Below are 23,836 nucleotides of genomic sequence, written 5' to 3'. Positions count from 1 at the left end.
TTACCAGAGAGATCCGGTAGCGGCTGGGTGGGCTGAGATCTGTCAATATCGGGTTCGTGAACGCAGTTAAAGTCCCCCAGTAGTATCATTGGGCCTCTCATTACCGATAGGAGCCTGCGAACTAAACCTTGGAAAAAGGTGTGCATATATGAATTTGGTGCATATATATTACAGATCGTCACATCCCGTCCCTGCATTTTCCCTACCAGTATGAGATATCTCCCCTCTTCATCAGGCAACTGTTGCACAAGGTCAGACTTGAGGCTCTTATGAATCAGAGTCGCCACTCCCGCCTTGCGCCCCTCCGCTGGTGCATAGTAATATTGCCCCACCCATTGTTTTTTCAGTTTTATGCTTTCCCCTGCTGACAAATGGGTCTCTTGCAGACATGCAATACCTACTTTCTGATGCTGCAACGCACTTAATAGTTTTTGTCGCTTAATAGGTGTGCCAATTCCCCCCACATTCCAAGATATGTACCATAAGGTATTCATCCGGTGATCATAGCTGTAGCATATCTATCTAAGTCTCTCGGCCATGTATAGCTCAATGGTCTCCCAGCCAGACCCTTGAGCCCCACATCTTTCCATTTCCCATTCTCAACCCCTCTAGTTCCTAGTACTATGCACAGCTCCTGCCCCCCCCCCCCCTGCATTCCCCCTCCCCTCCCAAGTGGATTTAACATGCAAACCTGAGTGCCAAAATAAATTGGGTCGGAGATCAGTGATTTATGTGCTCTGGTGCTGACCCTTCCTCTGGAAGGCCACTCAATTAGTCTGAGATAACTACAACATATGTACAGAATATGGGAACCATTGCAGGAAAATCTTGGTCCTGTTCAAGTCCGCTAAGGAGATCCAGGCCATAGGCAACCTACTTTCCCATAATATCAGAAGTAGGGATGTGCATCCGTTTTCCACGGATTTGTAATCCGCAACTTATTTTTTGCTATCTGTTAAATACGTGGGGAGGCGAAACGCATCGTGACTCCCCACGTATTAAACAGATTTCTGTTTTATTCGGCCTCCTAAATAAAAATGTAAATCCCCCACCCTCCTGACCCCCCCAAGACTTACCAAAACTCCCTGGTGGTCCAGCGGGGAGTCAGGAAGCCATCGCTTACTCTGCAGTGGAACAGCCACTGTGGTTTTCCACAGCCCAAGGAGAGAGATCACAACTGTTGCCTGCCAGGGGGAAAGAAGTGGTGAGGTTGGAGAGGGGAATGGGCAAAGAGGACAGAGGAAGTGGAGAGGAGAGAGGGAGGAGGTTGAGAAGGGAAGACAGTGTGTCACCCCATCTTTGGGTGGCTGCTAACCACCGACTGGGTCCATAAAAGCATTAGATGTCTCCTCGGGGCTGGAACCACTCCTGACAGTCTCTCTTTTCCCCACGATCGGGAAAGACTTCTCTTTCAGGGACAGGGATGACTTTTGGTGACTTTCCTTTCCCTGGGAGAGGGGTGTATGTTTCCTCCACTGTGTGTATGTAAAAGCCAAAAAATATACAGGAGCCACAGATTGTCTCCCCAAAATAAAGCAGGTGAAATCTGGCACAATTATGGATCCTCAGCACCACAGGAGCTGAGTCTGTTTCCTCTCTCTTTGTGCATGGATCTCTCTGCACCAGTACAGGGGAAACTCTCACCCTCCAGTCTTGGATAACAGGTTCCCCAAGTAGGCAGGATATCCTTAGTATGAAGGAAAACCCCCTTCCAAAACTGGCAAAAAAAAAAGGGTAAAACGGTCTAATGCACTGAGAGTCCAAACTCCTCTCTCTCGCCAGGGGCGAAATCTCCAGATGGGTGTCCTCAAAGATCTCAAGTGGGTCTTACTCATAGTTAGGAGATGTTTCCTTGTCTCTTTCTCTCTCAATTGAATTCTTGATGGGAGGGATCCTCTCCGGGACATGCAGCTCTCAATGTCCCCCTGTAGGGCAGAAAGAGGGGCAGCAGAACTCTTCCTCCCTGGTCGTCAACTAAAATCGGCTTTCCCAAAAACGAAGATAACACTGGAGTTTGTCCCGTGCCTCAGGTCACCACCATTCCTCTTTCCTCATTGAGAGGTACAGAGGTTGCAGGCCTTCCTTAGCCTGGGGACCCCATGTCCTGGATTCAGGAGATACTCAGGGGTCTCCCAAGGCTCCTCCCTCAAAAATGCAAAGATCCCAAACAGGTAGCAGTGTAGGGCTTAAGGGCCACTTTGACATTCAGAGTGAGACATATGAACAGTGCACTCTTGTGAATATTTGATGTCCTTTGGAGTGAGGAAACTCACACAAAGATTAAATTTGTACAATGCTCTTTCCACCTAGCTTAATGGACTCTCAACCTGGTAACATCAAGCTAGGTTGTAAGAACATTGTACTAATCTCATCTCTGTGTGACATGCATACATCTTGGGGGCCCCAACTAATTCCATGAATGGAAAGGGGGCTGTGGCTCAAAAGGTTTGCACATCCCTGAGCAGGAGTGTGCTCTGCGGTACTGCATCAGGAATGGGAAGACTAGAAGGCGCTTACAGTCTGTACCTTCCTTTGTTTTCAATGTTCCTATTTTTAACATACATGGTATGACGTATATTCTTCTATCTGTGACAGGTAGGTAATTCTGCATTACACCGAAGCATTTAAGAATTAGTATCACTTTAGTATAAGAGTTGTAGTTGTAGTTTATCACCATGACTGAATGTAGTTGTAGTTTATCACCATGACCTAATATATTTAGCATGTTAATAAATAATTTATAAACTGTTATAAAATACTTTTTCTACAAAATCTATTATAATTTAACTCTATATGCTATTATGAAAAAAACAAAATCAATGCAATATATTAACTGAGTAGATTAAATAAAAGTCCTGTTCACAGCCTTGAATCTAAAAGGTTCACTATTCTTTTGCTTATAAATTTATGATTGAACTTGAGATGCGTGTGATTAGAAGTACATAGCTGCATCTGTAATTTAAACTTCCTAAACTTCTCACCATCAGGATGAAGCGAGTTACTCACTTGTGCTAGAAATGTTCCTCCCAGAAGATTTCCATATAAGGAGTTTGGCTTCCTTTTACAATTTCACTAACATCTAGAATTCTTGGATAGGGAAACAAAAGCTCAGAGAGAGGAATATTTCTGTGATCAAAACATGCATGTACAAAGGAATCAGGAAGGAAACTAGCTAAAGATTCGGACTAAGCTGATCAAAAAAACAAGTTTCTTACTACTACTTAAAATCATGCACACCCTGAACAAAATAGAATTATGTTTGCATTTCCTTCCAGTTTTCCCAGAAAATAATACATAATAATACAGATGTTCAAGAGCAGACTTTATTTCATGCACCTTTCTTATACAGTGGGGGAATAACGTGCACTGTGCAATGGGAAGTATAACCACTACTGTACCCAATGTTCCTACCAATACTCTCAAAAGACCAAGTTGCCTATGACATTTTCTTTGAAGATTCGCTGACCACTTGTACATTTACAAAGTGTTGGAAAAATATGAGTAACTACAAAGGAAACGTCAAGCTCAACCCACTTTGCAAGAGCCACATCCTGCCTGAAGGTTGACATGCAGCTTGAAATGCAAACTGGACCTAATGGCTTCTACCTACACACGACAGATCTTTCAAGAGATAGCTGTCACCTAATGTAGTACTGTGTCAAAGGGAACCACACCATCAGCTTCAGCGGAAAAGGGAAATGACCTGCTTCCATGCAAGGTAAAATTATTCACCTTTATCATCAGCTCAAATACCTCATAATGCCAAGGGATAGCAGGGAGTCCATGGTAAGAAAAAGAGAGGTGCTTTCATCTCCAGTAAGGATGCTTTGAGGAAAAGCATTGTGCAAAGTACGACAGTAGATTTTTGGTCAAGAAAAAAAGGTCTCAAAAGAGGAAGATTCTGGCAACTTTGAACATTAATGACTTTAACCACATGTCACTAAATCGTTGTGTGGATGAACAAAACAGTGTATGGGATGGTTGTTGTAATAGAAATCTCATCTTTGTGAGACTTTCCTCATTCCAAATGATGTCAAATCTTCACTGAGGTGTACTGTGCTTTTTGTACATCTCACTCTGCATGTAAAACTGGCCCCAAAATCCTAAACCACCACCAAAACCTCACCTCAGGTTATTAGCTGGCCTTCCTATAGTAATATAAATACTTGAATACTAGGAGGTCGCCTCAGAGGCTTTCTCTCTCCCCCCACCCCCTCCCCAAGCCCAAAATATAAATTGCATTGGGGCATTTCGCACAGCTTAACGCCAGGAAAAAAGGTGGAGTTGTTTCCAGCATTAAAAGTGTGCATTATACTATCACATAGAGCGAAAATACCCTTCATTTTCATTAATCTCACCCAAACCCCTCCCAATACTGCCCCTTTGAAAAATTTGCATTCACACCACACGCTATCATTACTATTGTATACATTATGGGGCGGATTTTAAGAGCCCTGCTCGCCTAAATCCGCCCAAAACCGGGCGGATTTAGGCGAGCAGGGCCCTGCGCGCCGGGAAGCCTATTTTACATAGGCCTACCGGCGCGCGCAGAGCCCCGGGACTCGCGTAAGTCCCGGGGTTCTCCGAGGGGGGCGTGTCAGGGGCGGGCCCGGTCGTCGCGGCGTTTCGGGGGCGTGTCGGCAGCGTTTTGGGGGCGGGTACGGGGGCGTGGCTATGGCCCAGGGCGGTCCGGGGGCATGGCCGCGCCCTCCGTACCCGCCCCCAGGTCGCTGCCCGGCGCGCAGGAGGCCCGCTCGCGCGCGGGGATTTACGCCTCCCTCTGGGAGGCGTAAATCCCCAGAGAAAGGTAAGGGGGAGGTGTAGACAGGGCCGGGCGGGTGGGTTAGGTAGAGGAAGGGAGGGGAAGGTGAAGGGAGGGGAAGGTGAGGGGAGGGCGTTAGAGGATTCCCTCCAAGGCCGCTCCGATTTCGGAGCGGCCTTGGAGGGAATGGGGGTAGGCTGCGCGGCTCGGCGCACGCCGGCTATACAAAATCCATAGCCTTGCGCGCGCCGATCCAGGTTTTTAGCAGATACGCGCGGCTCCGCGCGTATCTACTAAAATCCAGCATACTTTTGTTTGCGCCTGGAGCGCAAACAAAAGTAGGCTATTCGCGCTCCTTTTAAAATCCGCCCCTATGACATTAACGCATGTGTTATGGCGTTATCATGGGCGTTAATGCCATAACGCATTTTGATGAATGACTCTTACAGGCCGATACAGTACAGTGCGCTCCACCGGAACGCACTGTTAACCGGCATTTGGACACGCGTTTTTGACGTGCTAGCTTTACCCCTTATTCAGTAAGGGGTAATAGCGCGTCGAAAACGTGCTTCCAACCTCCCCAAGACTAATAGCGCCCGCAACATGCAAATGTTTGATGGCCCTATTAGTCATTCCTGTGCGATACAGTAAGTAAAATGTGCAGCCAAGCCGCATATTTTACTTTAAGAAATTAGCACCTACCCAAAGGTAGACGTTAATTTCTGCTGGCACCAGGGAAGTGCACAGAAAAGCAGTAAAAACTGCTTTTCTGTGCACCCTCCGACTTAATATCATGGCGATATGATATTCGCGGGTTGAAAACCAGACGCTCAATTGAACGTCAGCTGTCAAACTCACTGACAGCCGCCGCTTCTGTCCAAAAAGAGGCGCTTGGAACGCGCTAGTGTCCCTAGCGCCTCTTTTTACTGCGGGCCCTAATTTAAGTAAATTAAAATACTGAATCGCGCACACAGGAGAGTGGCCTGTGCGCTCGCCCGCTGTCCTGGGATTTTTACTGTATCGGCCCGTTAGTTAGATAGGTGCAAGGTATGTGGGTAGCTTTGTACCTATGGAACCAGCAGAAAACAAAAAAAACCAACTATGCATATAGTTATTCTTTAGAAAATATGCTTATGTAGATCCTTTGTGACAAAGTACCCAGAGACACTGCACCTCATTTTTCTATGCATGCAGATTTGAAAATTCTATTCTGTCCACAAACTTCACTCCCATCATCTAAGCAGTAAGCACACCCCCTGGAATGCCCTTTTTAATGCAGCTCAGAATATGTGCGTTGTGCATCCCACACAGACCTTTTGGACATTCCGAAAAAGGCAATTCTCAGAAAGGGCAATTTACCTGGGTAAATGGTTTTGAAAATGGTCCTTCACAGATGCAATTCAATTCAGTTCTACATCTGATTATGCAGACACATAGCTAATCTAAATCTTGGCTGACTCAACCTTTTCTGATGGCTAATCTTCAGATATACACCTGATCAAGCATTAGTAACCACAAAATAATGAGGGATTAATAACTATTTCAAACAAAATATATCTTAGTGTGATGTCAGATAAGTAGTGCTAAAATAGTCACAGAGAGGAGCACCCGGGACGCGGTGTGGCACTTTATGTCCGGGATGGCATAGAGTCCAACAGGATAAACATCCTGCATGAGACTAAATGCACAATCAAATCTTTATGGGTAGAAATCCCTTGTGTGTTGGGGAAGACTATAGTGATAGAAGTATACTACCGTCCACCTGGCCAAGATGGTTAGATGCAGCGGCGGATTCCCGAGGAAGACCGGCCCGGGGATTCGCCGCCCAGACCAGCCCAGGATGCAACACGTGGTCTGCTGAGTGTGGCTGCATCACGGCCGTGAACAGCAGACCACATGACTGGAGCGACCGGCCCACCGGGGGATGCCCGATCCCCCGATAGGCCAATCCACCCCTGGTTAGATGGACAGTGAAATGCTAAGAGAAATTAGGGAAGCTAACCAATAGGGTCATTCACTAAAGCTTTATCGTGTGCGTTAGGGCCCTAACGCACGCGATAAGGCCATATCGCATGGGAAAAGGGACTTTTTGCATGCAATATAATGCAAATTAGGGGGAGGAGAGGAGTCGGGGCAGGAAGGGGAGGAGTCAGGGCAGGGGGAGGGAGGAGTTGGCAGTGTCTTCGCTGCCGACAAAAACGTTACCAACGTTATTGTTGGCAGTAGCACACCGAATAGCACCACCTTTCATGGTGACGCTATTCGGTGCAAAAGCCAGCAGCGAAGACACCATGGTGGTGCGAAGGCTGTGGGCTTTCACATGCCTGCCCCCCCTTCACCCCCCGCCCCCCGTTTTCGCTGGATTCATCATTCAGCGATGAATGATGAATCCAGGCCCAAATTGGTACTGGCGGTAATAATGGGAGATTTCAATTACCCCAATATTGACTGGGTACATTTATTTATGTATTTAAAAACTTTTTTATGCCGGTATTAGAGGGGACATTATACCGGTTTACATTCTAACAAAAGTTTGAAAGTACATAATAACAGGGAAAATAACGGGGAAGGGGAACACGCAAAGAACAGAGAAGAAACAAAGAGCAACTGCAGAAAATTCCTTAGCATAACTTGACTCTCAGACTAACCAAGTCTGGGTGGGAAATGGCAATTAGAGAACAATACATGTGTTAAAACTTAATTACATGGTCATATACACAAAGTAGTATCATAATTGCATGTTATCTGCATGTATCATCGGGACATGCTAGAGAGATAAAGTTCCTGGATGGAATAAATGACAGTTTTATCGAGCAATTGATTCAGGAACAGACAAGAGAGGGAGCAATTTTAGATCTAATTCTCAGTGCAGCTCAGGATTTGGTAAGAGAGGTATCGGTGGTGGGGCTGCTTGGCAAAAGTGACCATAATATGATCAAATTTGAATTAATGACTGGAAGGGGGACAGTAAGCAAATCCACTGCTCTTGTGCTAAACTTTCAAAAGGAAAACATTGTTAAAAAATACCATCCTAGAAGCACAATCCAGATGTATTTCACACATTAAGAAAGGTGGAAGGAAGGCAACATGATTACCAGCATGGTTAAAAGGTGAGGTGAAAGAAGCTATTTTAGCCAAAAGATCTTCATTCAAAAATTGGAAGAAGGATCCAACAGAAGAAAATAGGATAATGCATAAGCGTTGGCAAGTTAAATGTAAGACATTGATAAGACAAGCTAAGAGAGAATTTGAAAAGAAGTTGGCTGTAGAGGCAAAAACTGACAGTAAAATCTTTTAAAAATATATCAGAAGCAGAAAGGATGTGAGGGAGTCATTTGGACCATTAGATGATCGAGGGGTTAAAGGGGCACTTAGAGAAGATAAGGCCATCACGGAAAGATTAAACAATTTTTTTGCTTCAGTGTTTACTGAAGATGATGTTGGGGAGATACCTGTACCGGCGAAGGTTTTCATGGGTAATGATTCAGATGGACTGAACCAAATCACGGTGAACTGAGAAGATGTGGTAGGCCTGATTGACAAACTGAAGAGTAGTAAATCACCTGGACTGGATGGTATACACCCCAGGATTCTGAAGGAACTAAAAAATGAAATTTCAGACCTATTAGTAAAAATTTGTAACCTATCATTAAAATCATCCATTGTACCTGAAGACTGGAAGGTGGCTAATGTAACCCCAATATTTAAAAAGGGCTCCAGGGGCGATCTGGGAAACTACAGACCAGTTGGCCTGACTTCAGTGCCAGGAAAAATAGTGGAAAGTGTTCTAAACATCAAAATCACAGAACATATAGAAAGACATGGTTTAATGGAACAAAGTCAGCATGGTTTTACTCAAGGCAAGTCTTGCCTCACAAATCTGCTTCACTTTTCTTGAAGGAGTTAATAAACATGTAAATAAAGGTGAACCAGTAGATGTAGTGTATTTGGATTTTCAGAAGACGTTTGACAAAGTTCCTCATGAGAGGCTTCTAGGAAAAGTAAAAAGTCATGGGATAGGTGGCGATGTACTGTAATGGATTACAAACTGGCTAAAAGACAGGAAACAGAGAGTAGGATTAAACTGACAATTTTCTCAGTGGAAGGGAATGGGCAGTGGAGTGCCTCAGGGATCTGTTTTGGGACCCGTACTTTTCAATATATTTATAAATGATCTGGAAAGAAATACGAGTGAGGTAATCAAATTTGCAGATGATACAAAATTATTCAGAGTAGTTAAATCACAAGCAGATTATGATAAAGTTGCAGGAAGATCTTGTGAGACTGGAAAATTGGGCATCCAAATGGCAGATGAAATTTAATGTGGACAAGTGCAAGGTGATGCATATAGGGAAAAATAACCCATGCTATAATTACACAATGTTAGGTTCCATATTAGGAGCTACCACCCAAGAAAGATCTAGGCATCATAGTGGATAACACATTGAAATTGTCGGTTCAGTGTGCTGCGGCAGTCAAAAAAGCAAACAGAATGTTGGGAATTATTAGAAAGGGAATGGTGAATAAAACGGAAAATGTCGTAATGCCTCTGTATCACTCCAAGGTGAGACCACACCTTGAATACTGTGTACAATTCTGGTCGCCGCATCTCAAAAAAGATATAGTTGCGATGGAGAAGGTACAGAGAAGGTTGACCAAAATGATAAAGGGGACGGAACAGCTCCCCTATGAGGAAAGACTAAAGAGGTTAGGACTTTTCAGCTTGGAGAAGAGACGGCTGAGGGAGGATATGATAGAAATGTTTAAAATCATGAGAGGTCTAGAACGGGTAAATGTGAATTGGTTATTTACTCTTTCGGATAATAGAAGGACTAGGGGGCACTCCATGAAGTTAGCATGTTGCACATTTAAAACGAATCGGAGAAAGTACTTTTTCACTCAACTCACAATTAAACTCTGGAATTTGTTGCCAGAAGATGTGGTTTGTGCAGTTAATGTAACTGTGTTTAAAAAAAGGATTGGTTAAGTTCTTGGAGGAGAAGTCCATTATCTGCTATTAATTAAGTTGACTTAGAAAATAGCCACTGCTGTTACTAGCAACAGTAACATGGAACAGACTTAGATTTTGGGTACTTGCCAGATTCTTGTGTTAGAAACAGGATGCTGGGCTTGATGGACCCTTGGTCTGACCTAGTATGGCATGTTCTTATGTTCTTAATATAGTAATCTAACTTATAAGTATTTAGATATAGTCATCCACCTATGCCAAAGAGTACTTTTTAAAACAATTTTGTGACATATCCATAATATATCGGGCTTGGTAGTGTGTCCGTCAGTGCTCGCGCATGTTCCCCAGTCCGTTGATAGATGGCACAGGCGGCTCCCTGGCCACCTTGGAGGCTCAAACACGCCGTACAGCGGTCATGTCACAACACCAGAGGTACTCCTGGGGGAATTCAGTACTTCTGCGGAATGCAGATTTTGCGCAGAATTCCTCCTTTCCGCAGATTTCCTCCCTTGCTGGAAGATTATTCAAAACCGGAAGGACAGCGGCCATCGCAGGACAGGCAGAAAATAGCAGAGGAGACCCTGGCATGCTGCGAATGGAGCATGTGCCATGGCCCACGCTCTATTTGCGGCGAAGATGAAGGCCTGGCGCACCATTTGCAGTGAAAAGGGAAGGCCCTCATGTGGCGTGATCGGCGCGCCCAGGCCTTCATCTTCGCTGTGAACGGAGCGTGTGCCGTGAGATGCGCTCCGTTTGCGGCATGCCGAGGTCTCTGCTGCTATTTTCTGCTCAAGGCGAAAATGGAAGGCCCCCATGTGCCGCGAACGGCGCGCCGGGCCTTCATCTTCGCCACGAACGGCGCAGGTCCCGCAGCATGCAGGTGAGAAAGAATGTGTGTCAGGGAGGGGAGGGTGAGAGAGAGCAGGAGGGGGGGATGCCGGTGAGAAAGAATGTGTGTGAGAGAGGGTAGGGTGACAGAGAGCATGGTTGCTAAGAGGGGGGTGGGGAGGGTGTGCGAGAGAGCATGGGAGGTAAGAGAGGGTGGGTGGGGGGATGCTTGAGTGTGGGTTTCAAAGAGAGGGAGCCTATATGAGGGGAGGGGGATGCCGGTGAGAGAGAATGTGTGTGTATGAGAGAGGAGAGGGGGTGTGAGGGAGTGCGAGAAACAGCTTGGTAAATAAACTTTGCCAACCCTGGCTTTAGCAAATGTGCCTCCACGTCCCTTGCCCTGGGTGAAAACAATTTAGTTTTTCCTTTTCAGCTAACGCTTCCATGCAAGAGCGTATGTGCCAATAAAAAGGCTCGCCGCCCGGGCGTAGAACGAGCACAGTTGCTAGTGTAATTATAGGCGTGTACCCATCATCAAAATGAAACAACAGACTTATCATATGCTTGATGACACTTCCCAGAAACTGTGAATCCTTCTAGAGACCACAATAAAGTCCAAAAACTTGAATTTGAAGATGCTGTCTGTATAGCAGTTCAGGGGGAAAAAAATATAACAGCTGACCCATAAGCATAAATTTCACAAGGCGTGTAATGTGCCGCTTCAACTGATGGTTTCTGGGAACAGAACACATGCAATAAGCAAAAATGTAAAGCAAAATGTACAAATCGCAAGCGCATCAAATCACACACTGGGCAGATTTTAAACTTGTAGTAAAACTATCATATATTAATACCCTATACATGCCTAACAAAATAAATAAAAAACTCAAATTCATTATTCAAACCTAAAGGAGACACTCTATTTAAAGAAAAAATCCACTATATTAATATATGATAGTGGTTTGACTACAAGTTTAAAATCTGCCCTATGTGCAGTTTGATGTGTTTGCAATTTGTCCACACTGCTTTAAATTTGCATTTGTTGCATGTGTTCTGTTCCCAGAAACCATTGGTTGAAGAGGCATATTACATGCCTTGTGAAATTTATGCTGAAGCCAAGCCTTACTTTTACAACTACACATGATATTATTCAGACAGAGAGATGCTCCAGCGGAAACCGAATCCTGCTTGCAGTTACCGATAGCATAGGTTCCAGCAGTACTTCCTTGGTCTTTCTAACGGAGCAGATATATTAGTAAATAACAAATAATAATATTTTGCTTTTCTAAACCACTTTTCCAATGTTACCCCTCAAGGCAGTTTACAAAATTTTTCAGGTACAAAAAGTTCCCTTCCCCAAGAGCGTACTAACTAAGGGCCTCGTTTACTCAGTTATTTTCCCATAGACAAAGAATAGGAGAAAAGCCTTAGTAAATCAGGCCCTAAATGAGTACCTAAGACAACGAGAGATCAAGTGGCTTGCCCAAGGTCACAATAAATGTCAGTGGGGAACGTAGGATTTGAACCCTGGTTTCCATGGCTCCCAAACACTAGGCCACTCTTTTCTCTTGGTGTAAAAACAATATCTCTACTTGGGCAGATCTCTGATGAGAGCTTGATGGTTAGAAGGGAAAAAAAAAGTATCTGCAGCAAAGATTAGGCCAAAACAATGTTTTTTGAAGACTACGTTTCCTTTTTTTGTAAATGGGAACCGATTATGTCCCTTTATGTTTTCTCAGAATCTGCCAAATACTTTCTCTCTTCTGTAGATGGGGGAAAAGTTATTATCACCGACCCTCGTTTTTGGTACTCTCTGGGGAAAAATAATTCATGAACTGTAAAAGCCTACAAATGCAGACTGGTAGAAATACTGGCATGCCACGCAGCTTTTATTGTGTGCTGAACGGTTCCTCGCACTTTATAGGATAAGAATGAAGAGTGGGTGACTCGCGGGAATGACAGCTACTACCTGGAGATAATACCCTTATTCAATAAACATCACACAGTTAATGCGACTCCAACATTGCTCTAAGGCTCCAACATTGCTCTAAGCTTCAACGGCAAGAGGAAATGTGGAAATAAGGATTTGCATTCACAAAAAAAGCGGGGAGTAGCTTGCTTGTTACGGCGGTTAATACCCCAAACCAAATAAGCCTGATACTTCACTTTCAATGCATATCCAGCATAACTCTCTGCTTCAACGGCAGGGGGAATGAAGAAACGTTGATCTATATACAGACAACAACCAACAAGGACTGAATTACATAGTTTGGGTAAACAAATAAGCATGGGTATAGCTTGCTTATTGCGGTGGTTACTACCCCTAACTAATTAAGCTAGATATTTCACTTAGATGCAGTTCCAACACTGCTCTCTACATTAATGGTGGGGGTGGAAGGGAAATAGAACAAAAAGGTTACTAAGAGCCAAGAGAAACAGATAAGTATGAGAAAAAAAAAGTGCAAAACTTGCTGGGCAGACTGGATGGGCCGTTTGGTCTTCTTCTGCCATCATTTCTATGTTTCTATGTAATACGCAAGGGCTAAGTAAAAGTCACGGGTGGAGGGAGGAAAATGTGTGTTTGCTTTCCAGGAGCCTGTGGAAAAGGTACTTTTCTTTTTAAATGGTGAATTTTACCTCTATCTATAACTTCAAGTATTTTCAACCAGTTGTTCTATTTTTCTTTTTGGTTTATTCAATTTTCACTGTATCTGTCAATCAAATATGTGAGAAGTTTCTGCAAGATTTTTCATGATTTTCATATTTGTGATAGTAAATTATTTATAATTGCAGATCCAATAGATATTAGTAATTAGAAGCTCTTTATTGCCTTATGTAAAGATTTTATTATAATCAGACACAAAAAATTTAAGACATTGGATTTCAAGGGAAAAAAGAGCAGTTGGGTTATTGATTGGTGAGGCAACCTTTCAGCCTTTAAAAAGGGAGTTAGATCATTTGATTTCCGTGAATAAATGTTCCTAGGTATTGTGAATCTCATAAGCAAGTCTTTACCTTTTTTTTTTTTTTTTTTTTTTTTTTTTTTTATTAGAAAAGACATTGCATGCAGAATAAAGCTGCCTCCTCTACTACTCGCCCCCAGGTTCCCAATTTTCCAGTATTTTCAGGTAACATTCCTCCTGAGGAACCACAGTTTGGACTACACTACAGGTGTAGTAATGGTACCATATTTTGCCTGTCCTTCTCTAAGAAACATATCTCATCAGGCCAGGGTCTGCCCTTCCATCACTCTCCAATAGAAACTATCAGATCCACAAACCTTCCACATTCAATGTAACAAAGATAGGTGCTCCACTCAGATTCACAAATATATGGAGCCTGAGCAGGGGGGCAGATGGGGAGGGCCATGGACCATGCTAGGCCCCATGACCATGCCGGGCTTTCCGCAAAGGGGAGAAAAACAAGTTTTCAAGGCCGATAGCGTTTTTCTCATGGGGACTCAGAACTTCAGTCACCCCAAAAATCACTCTTCACTCACAGCTTGTTGTTCAAAATAAAGTCTTTACTCAAATAAATGGTGGAAAACACAAATCCAAAAATCAGCACACATAAGGTAGTGCAGCAATACTATAACAAAACTCCACAGTAGAACCCCCCCCCCCCCCACACACACACACACACACACACAATCTCTTTCCATCTTGCATTCAAACAGGTCATCTCTTTGGGACAGGTGCCCTCTTCACCCTGAGCCCTCCCGGTACATGCTTGGCAGGTGTAATCTGCTTCTCCAATGTCCTTTTCTCTTTCTCTCACTCTCCTATAATGGGCTAATGTTAGCTGGATCAGTCTTTGACTTTAATGACTTTCCCAGTCAGGCTGCCCTTTCCCCTGGCACCTCCCTGTAGAACTGGTCTACCACACTCTGCAAGAACCTTCTTCTTTCGATCTATCTTCTGAACTCCCAGAACTTCCACCCGGGAATTTTACTCCTCCTCTCAAATATCTCAGGACTCTCTCAGTGGGAAACAGGCCCTATAGATGCGTAGGAGTCTGAGGCTTAGAATCCTACTCCTCCAACTCTTCAATCCGTCCCAAAACTCTCCTCCTGCTCACATGGGCGCAGGGGTTTTATACCACTACTTTACCCTTCCAAAAGGCGAGTGGTGCTCCTCTTTACCACACTGAAACTTCCGGACATCACCAAAGAGGCAGAGTCTGTTGAGATTCTAGACTTCCTGAAGGCACTCAGACTCACTGAAGCCACATCCTGCATGCTTGTAAGAGGCAGGGATATTTTCCTAGGGCAGAAAATGGCACCTCCTCTACCTGTTAAAATCAAAGTAATCAAACTGATTGTGGAGGGAGTATTAAAAAAGCCAACTATATGGTGGTTCTCGCCACCCACCACCAGAGGGCCTCAATGGGCCTTTTGGACTGCCAGCTTAGGTCTCTGAACTATAAGATCTACTGCACAGACACTCTGCCTAGTCCTCCCAGCTCTGTGGCCTGTGCTTACTGCTGTGGCCCTTTCTTTTGGTGTGAATTCTATTATAATGGAGTTTCACAGTCTAAATCATGTTCTTAACTTCTGTTCCAGTCTTGCTCTTAGACTCTTGCCTTCTTGGCCCTAATTTGTGGCCTTAAGTGGTTCCCTCTTTTGGGCCCATTTTTTCTGTGTTCTTATTGTTCTGCCCTAGTCTTGCTCAGTTTTTGGCTTCGTTGGCCTTAAGTTGTGGCCTTACATGGGTCCTTTTCTCTGGCCCTCGTATTCTGTTCTTGTGCTCCTGTTTGCTTTTGTCTGCTTTTGTGTTCCCTGTCTGGTCTCAGCTTTGCGTTCTTGTCTGGTCCTAATCATTCCAGTTTCTGATTTCCTGTTATTTCAGTGGGGGCCTTCTGGTTCTTGTTCCTGCAATGGCCCTGCACTGCTCCTGTGGATGCCTTCAGGTTCTCTGGTATGAGCATTCCTATTCCTGTTGTCCTAGTCCTACTGGCCACCAGCACCTGAAGGCTCATCCCAAGGGGAAGGTGCCAGTGCAGACAGAAGACTCCTTGTTCCTCTTCCTGCTCAAGCCCATCTCATCAACGTCCAGCCTGCTTTTTCTTTTGGGCTGTAACTCTGGCATTTTGCTGTCACACAGAGTGTGAAGGTGCATTGTATCTGAAGATCTTGTCACTAATTTTCAAAAGGGAAACCATAGGTACAAAGTTCCTGCAGATTTTGCAACAAGTTTTTTTGTGAGCTAATTGTGACTAGAAAAAAGGCTCCCACCTGTTATGGCCGCCGGCTGCAGCGGGCCATAACCGGGACCAGGTGTCATGGCCGCCGGTCGCAGCAGTCCGCGACCGGGGCCGAAGACTCACCTGAGGTATCGGGCCGCCTCCGGGGATCCAACAGAGGCAGGCAGGCCTCTTTTCTGATGCTTTCGCGGCCTCTGCCGGGCCCGGCCGCTTGTGTTCCCTCTCGGCCGGGCTGACTCCTCCCCTTCTGGTCTCCCTAGAGCCGTGCGCGCGGCAGAGACCTTGCATTTAAAGGGGCCACGAAAGGAAATTGCTCCTCAGACCTTGCCTTGGCTTCTTGGCTTGTAGTTAGTGGTTCTGGTGCTCCGAGTTCCTGTCTTCTCAGTTCCTGGTTCTGCTTCACTCCCAGTTGGTTGGATTTCTTCAGGCTTTGACCCTTGGACCGGCTGCCGACCATTCTTCAGGCTTTGACCCTTGGACTGGCTTCCGACCATTCTTCGAGCTTTGGCTCCTGGACTGACTTTCGACCTGCTGGAGGCGCCAGCTATCTGGATTATACGACCTGCAGGAATCCTACTCTCTTCTTTGTCTTCAAGGGTTCACCTGAGTCCAGCCTCGCCTTCCGATGGTAGGGACCCAAGAGGGGTTACCCTCTTGGTAGTGTCAACTCTACCTCGGACCAAGGGTCCACCCTCAGAATCATAACACCACCCCCAGAAATGCCTCCCCTAAATGTGGCTAAAGGTACAACTACTGCAAAACAACGATTGTACTTTTACCTGCCTTGAAGTGAGCAATTTAAAAAAATGGCAATTTAACTACATAAATCCTTTTTTTTACATGGTTAGATTGCTTTTGAAAATTGTCCCCTTTACTTTTACAAACAAAAAGTTCGATTTGATTTCATGTCCTTATTTAGACTTTGCAAAAATGTAATTATTCACCGACTTCAGTGGATGACAGTTGCTAGTGTAAAGATCTAAAAAATGACCCCATAAAAAAGTGGTGCAACTATGTTGTATAAGCCTGAAAAGCAAACACAGCCAGACTCCTCATGCTCATATCTGGAGAAAAAACACATCTCATGAAAGCTATAATACTTGGCTCTGACTTAGCAAATCTTTCTTTCTTGTTCCAGCAGTTTTGGGAACACCATAATAGCACTTTGGGGGCAATTTAAAAAAAATCTTATAACATCATTCTTGTTAGATTTTACACATAAAAAATACAACTTCCATATTACTCTGTAGCAATTAAACCTTCACTTTGCCTGTGTAACTGTTCTTAAACCTTCTGATAAGGTCTGCACAGTTAACTGATTAAAATGGCATTCTTATCAATTTTTTACCCATGGTTGTAGCAGCAAGATGGAAAGATGTAACATGGAATGTAATCTGAAGAGCTACTCTTTCTTAAGAAACCATTATAGAAACACAGAAATATGGCAGCAGAAAAAACCATACGGCCTATCTAGACTGCCCATCCACAACAACTGCTCAGCTCTACAATCCCTACCACTCCCTCAGAGGTCCCTTGTGTTTATCCCATGCTTTCTTGAATTCATATACTATCCTTGTCTCCATCTCCTCTACTGGGAGACTATTCCTTGCATCCACCACCTTCTCCGTAAAGAAATGTTTCCTTAGCTTACTCCTACCCACTTTCACCCTCCTCCCATGACCCTTCAGTCCAGAGCCTCCTTTTCACTGGAAGAGGTCCACCATTATCACTGGAGGGTAATGTTAAATATTCAAAAACATTTTCCCATCCCAGTTATAAGGGATAAAAGAGCTTTTTCTCAGACCATACTTGTCTGCAAAGGCAATTAAAGACAAGGCCCAGCCTCATCTGGTGAACATATGCACATTAAAAAAAACATTTCTTTTATAATTTGCATAAGCAACATCTAGTACACTGATTTGTATACAAAACATCTGCAGACAAAATGGTGCACTTGTTAATTAAGCTTACACATTTTTCTACAAATGCTGACCATTTGTTAAATGTGATCTTTCATAACTCTTTGCTTTGATTGCTGTTAAACTTAAAGGAAAACTTTAATATTGTTTTCTCAGAATATATATCTGGCTACATAACATGCTCAAAAGTTCTCTCTTCCCTTCCCTTTTAATTCCTATTTTAATTTTGGAAAATAACACAAACTGTCCCACCAAACTCCAGTGGCTCAAAAAGAAACAAACTGCTCAATAATGATGAATTTGGTTTCTTTTGCATTTATTTTTCTTACACTCAAACGCTGGTGTAATCAGTGTGGGACATTTTATCCATTATCACATCAGAAGAGCTGAATGGAGGATAAAAATCTACTTCTCTCAGGCGTGCAAACAGGGCTATATTTAGGCATAAGCCACAGAAGCAGAAACAAGGACCACATCATCACCCTCCGCTCCCCTCCAGGCTCGGCTTATGAGCACAGTAAACTTAAATCCAGCCCTGAGCTGAAAAACTATCTTGGCATAAACAAACAGGATTAGGCACTATCTCTCTGCTAAAATGACATCTTTGAAACAATTTAAACAGATGTATCCTATATCTCATCAACCCTTTGCGCTCCACAAATGAAAATTCATGACTCCTACACTTGGAACATGGGAAGGAGTATGAAGAGAGAAAAATGATTTTCATTTGGAGAGCATATATTATTTCTTTTAAGCTGCATTGGTCTATCCACATCAAAGGGAATTTAAACCCTAACCATACAACTGATGAAGGCATATTATGCAGGATGTGATGTGCGATCTGTATACCGCAATACTGTAAATCATTACAATTTAGTAAAACAAGGTGATTTTGAACAAGTCTTAAGAAAAATGTTTCCTTGGGTTCATATTTCAACTTTTCTATTCTCTGATCTATTTTTTGTGCTTTTCAGAAACAATTATTTGTCCACTTTTTTTTAGTGTTTGGTAGTATCTATTGAGAACATTGATAGTCAAGCCCTTTACAAAAGATTCATCTGTTTTTGAGATCCATTGCTCAGGATTAGAAATGTTTCTTTGGAGAACAGACTTCATATGTGTACAATAAGTATTTGATCAAAAGGTGAAATGCTACAAAATGCATCACCTTTTCAGTTACTTAATACCTTTCTTGCAGGTTTTGTTAGGGTATAATATTAGAAATACATGGATACATCCCTGTCACGTCCCTTGAGATTACATCTAAGACCTGGTGCTGAAACTGGAAGTCAGAGAACATTGACTGGTGGGATATTAGGAAAATTTGGAATAAATGCAAACGTATCAGGCCACCATTTGTTTGTTTTGTAATCAGTAAAGCTATCAGTAGTGTCATTTACAGCAGCACCTGAACATCTGAAATATTGAAAGATTTGTTTTTTAAAAAACCATTACAGCAAAGTTGAATTACATAAAAACAGAGCTGGTGCAAGGGTATTGGGCGCCCTAGGAGACCCTTGCGCTGCCACCCCGTCACACCCCCCTCCCCAGGTTGCACCCCCCCTACCTGTTTCAGCGCTGTGTGCTTCTCAGGGCACCAAGCCGTAGGAGGCGCTGAAGAGCAGCCATGTGGCGCTGCAAGCATGGCGTATCCTGCTCACGGCAAAGAGAAATAGAAACAGTCGGCACCGAAACTGGTGGGGGGGAGGGCGCAACACTGTGTGCTTCTTAGGGCCGCGAGCAGCCCTGAGAAACACACCATCTATTTCTGTTTGCCATGAGCGGGATAGGCCCCGCTTGAGACACCACATGGCTGCTCTTTGGCGCCCCCTACAGTTCGGCGCCCTAGGCGACTGCCGAAGTTCACCTAATGGACGCGCTGGCCCTGCATAGAAACATAGAAGGGATGGCAGAAAAGGACCTAATGGCCCATCCAGTCTCCCAGCAAGCTCCCATAGTTATCAGTTACTCAGGAGTTGCATTAGAAGTGTAGTATCAGGCTTTTGGTTAAAGGTAGTAACCGCTGCATCAAGCAAGTTATCCCCATGCTTATTTGTTGTCCCACCTTTTTCTTATGTTTCTTATGTTCTTATCGCTTAAAGGGTCCAATGACCCCAAATCAACCCACCCCAAAGTAGTGAAAAAACCCTGGAGGTCTACATAGACCCCCTGCCACTTCTGGAGGCAGCTTTAGATAGAAAAAATTAGGAGCAATTTTAAAGTCAAGCATAAACTCTGCCCATCCCCCTACCAGCAATCCCTCTCATTCAAATAAAAATTCCAGCCTCCAGGGGCCAGGACCCACAGCCGGAGCCCACCCTCTGGTGAATCAGAGAGGGTCCAGAGCACCACCTAGGCTCTAGGCCCAGTGACAGCTATTTTTCAAAATGGTGCCAGCCATCCAATCACATGATAGAGGCAAAGGCTGGGCCCGACCAGCCAGTGCCATTTTGAAACTGGCTGCCACAAGGCCTGGAGCCTAGGGGATTCTTCAGGCCCCCACTCAACCAGCAGGGCTGAAACTGTAAGAGAAGGGATCTGGAGAGTAGAAGTCTCAGCCTCCAAGAGCCAGATTTTTTTATTGAAGGGGAGGGGTTGATAGTTGGGGCTGGGGCTGTACCAGTTTTTAAAATTTCACACTTTTTTTTTTTATCTATAGCTTCCTCCAGGGCTGCAAAGTGGGCAGTCAGGGGATCTATGCAGATTCCCAGGGTTTTTTCGTTATTTTGGGTTGGGATGACTCTGGCCTGTGGGCCCCTGTAATACGGCTTTGGAAGCATTGGAACATGCGTTAACGTCCCGATGCTCCTGGGGAAGTTAGCTACAACTCTTGAATTGTAGCTAACTTCAAATCAAATAATACAATTTTTTCAGCAAGCCACATTATTTGAGATGCATAGTTTAGGGTATTTATGAGCTGATTAGAATATATTTGCTTGCTAATTAGCTCATTTAAATATGTGCGGTGCTGGGGTAGATTAATGCTAGCTGTTTGAAATAAGTTCCCCTTGGGACCTACCTCAATCCACCTTCCCACTGAAAAAGAATGCCCTTTATTGCAGAGCAGATTTTCCCTCATGACAGCTGTAAAGTATAGAAAAGCTTGTTCACATTTGGACCAAGATATTTCCAAGTCATTTTCAACTTGAAACTTCATGTTTACCCAATTTGGATTTTTATTATCCAATTCAGACGTGAGTATTCACAGAGTCGCACAAATACTCAAATTATTCAAAGATTTGCAGTACCTATAAATACTTCAAATTTGTGAATAGTCCCTTAAATCTAAATCAATATGGATGTTCTGAAAAAGAAGTATCTGTCAGATTCGAGGTGGGTTAAAGTTGACTATGATCATGCAAGCAAATCTGAGATAAAAATTTAAAACATTCAAACGTGGATTCAAACTGTGAATAATTATTCTACCAGTGATCAAGTTATAGTCAAAAGAAATATATTTGCATTCTTCTGCTAAAATTTATTTAATGACATCCAATTTAAAAAGATTACTTGTATCCCTCCTGTTTCAGTTCCTGATAATTAATAGCACTGTAGTGATAAAAACCAGCAGAAATGGTATTCACTGTGAGTTAATTTATCAAAGGAACTATGGTGTACCTAATTTAAATTATACAAACTTTATCAGATTTGGCAATGGGGGAACACTGAAGGACTACAACGGATTCATTATCTGATGACTTGCTTGTTAAACAAAGATTTGTGATCAGAAAGATAATGGATTGCAAACTTTGTGCTATCCCTGAAGGCGACTGGGCTACAAAATAGAGTTGTCAAGAGCTATCCTATTGAGGAATGTTTTTGCTCACCAGAGGCCCTGAAGGGAAGGATAAGCAAGCTGTCATCCTAGCACAGAGAGAGAGTCTCTTAAGATCAAGGTTAAAGTTCAATGGCACAGCTGCTTTCAGAAACCACTACCATATCCTAGACAGGTCCAGCTTGGCATCAGGATAAATAGAAAGTATTATAGTGCTGATCAGTCCATGGTCCCTTTCTCTCAGGGAGAAAGCATCTAGGGTGCTTTTTTTTCAAAGAACTTCTCCCACTGTGGGCTCATGCAACCTCTTTGAAGAAATACGTCTCACCAAATAACAGACTATATAGGAAAGACAGCAGCATAGCACTGTCTTCCAGTAACTACTGAGGGTGCTACAATTTCAGCCTGAGCTCCTGTAGCAAATCTGATGAACTGGATTAGTTGTTAACCTACAGAGACTCAACTCACCCAGATTAATTTTAATTTCTGTTCTACCTTTTCGCAACTGATCAATCACTTAAAAGCAGAGCAAAGTGTGGTTAACCCAGTTGACAAGTATTAAGTGTAATTTACAGTATAGAGAGTTCCTATCAATATTGTTGATAGGAAAGAACATTGGTTCACATTATATTTTACAGAAAAATGTAACTTCTCAGTTATTTACCTGGTCTTGAATATCATAGTTTACAGAGAATGTAATATGTTACCGTTCCATGTTGGCACATGTTTAATTTGTAATCTATACCAATCATATTTGAATTTTTGCCTTTATGTAAACCGTTGTGATGGTGAACTAACTTAACAACGGTACAGAAGAGTTTTTAAATAAATAAATAAAATAAAATATTTGATACCCTAAATTCAGGATTATATTGTAAAGATTGGCGCGAGTCCTTGGTGCTACGGCATAGTTAATAAACTTGTAGGCGAACCTACGAGGCCTATGCTGGCAGTTGGTGAACACGACCTCTAGTGGGACAGGCTTGAGCTTCACCTATACCAGCTGCCTCCCCCGCAGGTTGAGTCTTCAAGTTCTGGCAAGTCTCAGAAAGGTCCCTAGGGCGAAGGCAAGAGTCCAATAGCACACCAGAGTCAAGACAGGCAGCAGATAGATGCAGCTGAAGACAGGCCGAGGTCAGGGCAGGCCGGGAGCAAACATGGTCATGTCTAGGCAGAAGGCCAGGTCCAGGCAGCAGGCAAAATGTGGTCGGGTCCAGGCAGAAGGTCAAAATCCAGACAGGCCCAGAGAGGACCAAGACACACTGAAGACACGGGACGAGTCAGACAAGGAACACTGGATGAGGCAGACAAGGCAAGGCTGGAGAAGACATGGAACAGAGGAACAAATGGAAATGCAGGAACTCTGGAACGCTGGCAATATGCACTGGTAGGCAGGAGACCTGATGCTGAGGCAACGATGAGCTGTTCAAGGAGCCCTTATGTAAGGAGGGCTGTCTGATATCATCAAGATGCGCCAGGCCATGTTTCCTGCCACAGGCCCTTTAAGTGGTTGGCTGTCTGGCACATGCCTAAGGAAAGTAGTGACCATGGTGGCATGATGGTGTCTCAAGGTAGTGCTGGTGGTGTTCGGCCATGGAGAGAGGCTGGCAGCATGGTGGTGACCCAGGCACTTGGCAGCATTCAGCCATGAGGGCAAGCTACAAAATGTAACATATATATTATAGTATATGTTCAGCTGGTGCAGGTCAGCTGGTTGAAGAGCCATGTGTTTAGTTGGCACTGAAATTCAAAAAAGAAAAAGTAATTTATACTTTGCAGACAGGGAGAAAGTGAGTTCCATAAATCTGGTGCCACTTCTTTGAAAACTCTAGGCTTTGTTTTTCTCAATCTGGGTACTTTTAGGGACAATGCGATCAGCTGTTGTTTTTGGCTTAATCGTAGATTTTTTTTTTTTTTTTTTGGAATGTTACCCTCTTATCTTCTCGATCAGGTTAAGTGGGGCCAATGCTCCTCATTGCCTTGAGTGTGAGAGATGAAATTTTAAATTTGATATGAAAAGAAATTAGGAGTCAGTATAGGGAGATAGGGGGAAGCAAGTTCCCATTTTCTACTGCCCATGATTGTTCTGGCAGAACCTGTAGTTTGCTCACTGTCTTTTTAGGCAGTCCCAAAGAGATGGCATTACAATACTCCAAGTGTACAAGCACTAATGATTATATACTGTAACTGTTTTCAGGTTGGTCAGCTGCAGGAAGGGGCCTAATTGTTTCACTGTTTGGAGGCATCAGAAAGCTTTCTTCGTTATTACTGACACTTGGCTCTCCATGATCGGAGCAGAGCCAAAGATGAAGCCTAAGTTTTTAACCTCCTGCTGCGGAAGCAAAATGAAATCATCCAAGATAATGAGGAGTCATTATCTG

General features: G+C 43.7%; 1 long non-coding RNA gene across 4 annotated transcripts in view; it reads right to left on the bottom strand.

Annotated features, from left to right (window-relative positions):
- Window positions 1-20,172: 20,172 nt before the first annotated feature.
- LOC115099830 overlaps window positions 20,173-23,836 on the bottom strand; it is a 45,696-nt gene continuing 42,032 nt past the window's right edge. For 3 of the 4 annotated variants that reach the window (XR_003858889.1, XR_003858888.1, XR_003858892.1), the window contains one exon: window positions 20,173-23,195. This is a non-coding gene — a long non-coding RNA (uncharacterized LOC115099830). The remainder of the gene's footprint in view (window positions 23,196-23,836) is intronic. The other variant, XR_003858891.1, reaches the window with a different exon arrangement.

This window comes from Rhinatrema bivittatum, chromosome 10 (assembly GCF_901001135.1).
Source record: "Rhinatrema bivittatum chromosome 10, aRhiBiv1.1, whole genome shotgun sequence".
Classification (NCBI taxonomy): domain Eukaryota; kingdom Metazoa; phylum Chordata; class Amphibia; order Gymnophiona; family Rhinatrematidae; genus Rhinatrema; species Rhinatrema bivittatum.
The sequence above is the reverse complement of the archived record's forward strand: the minus strand, read 5'-3'. Positions and strand labels throughout refer to the sequence as shown.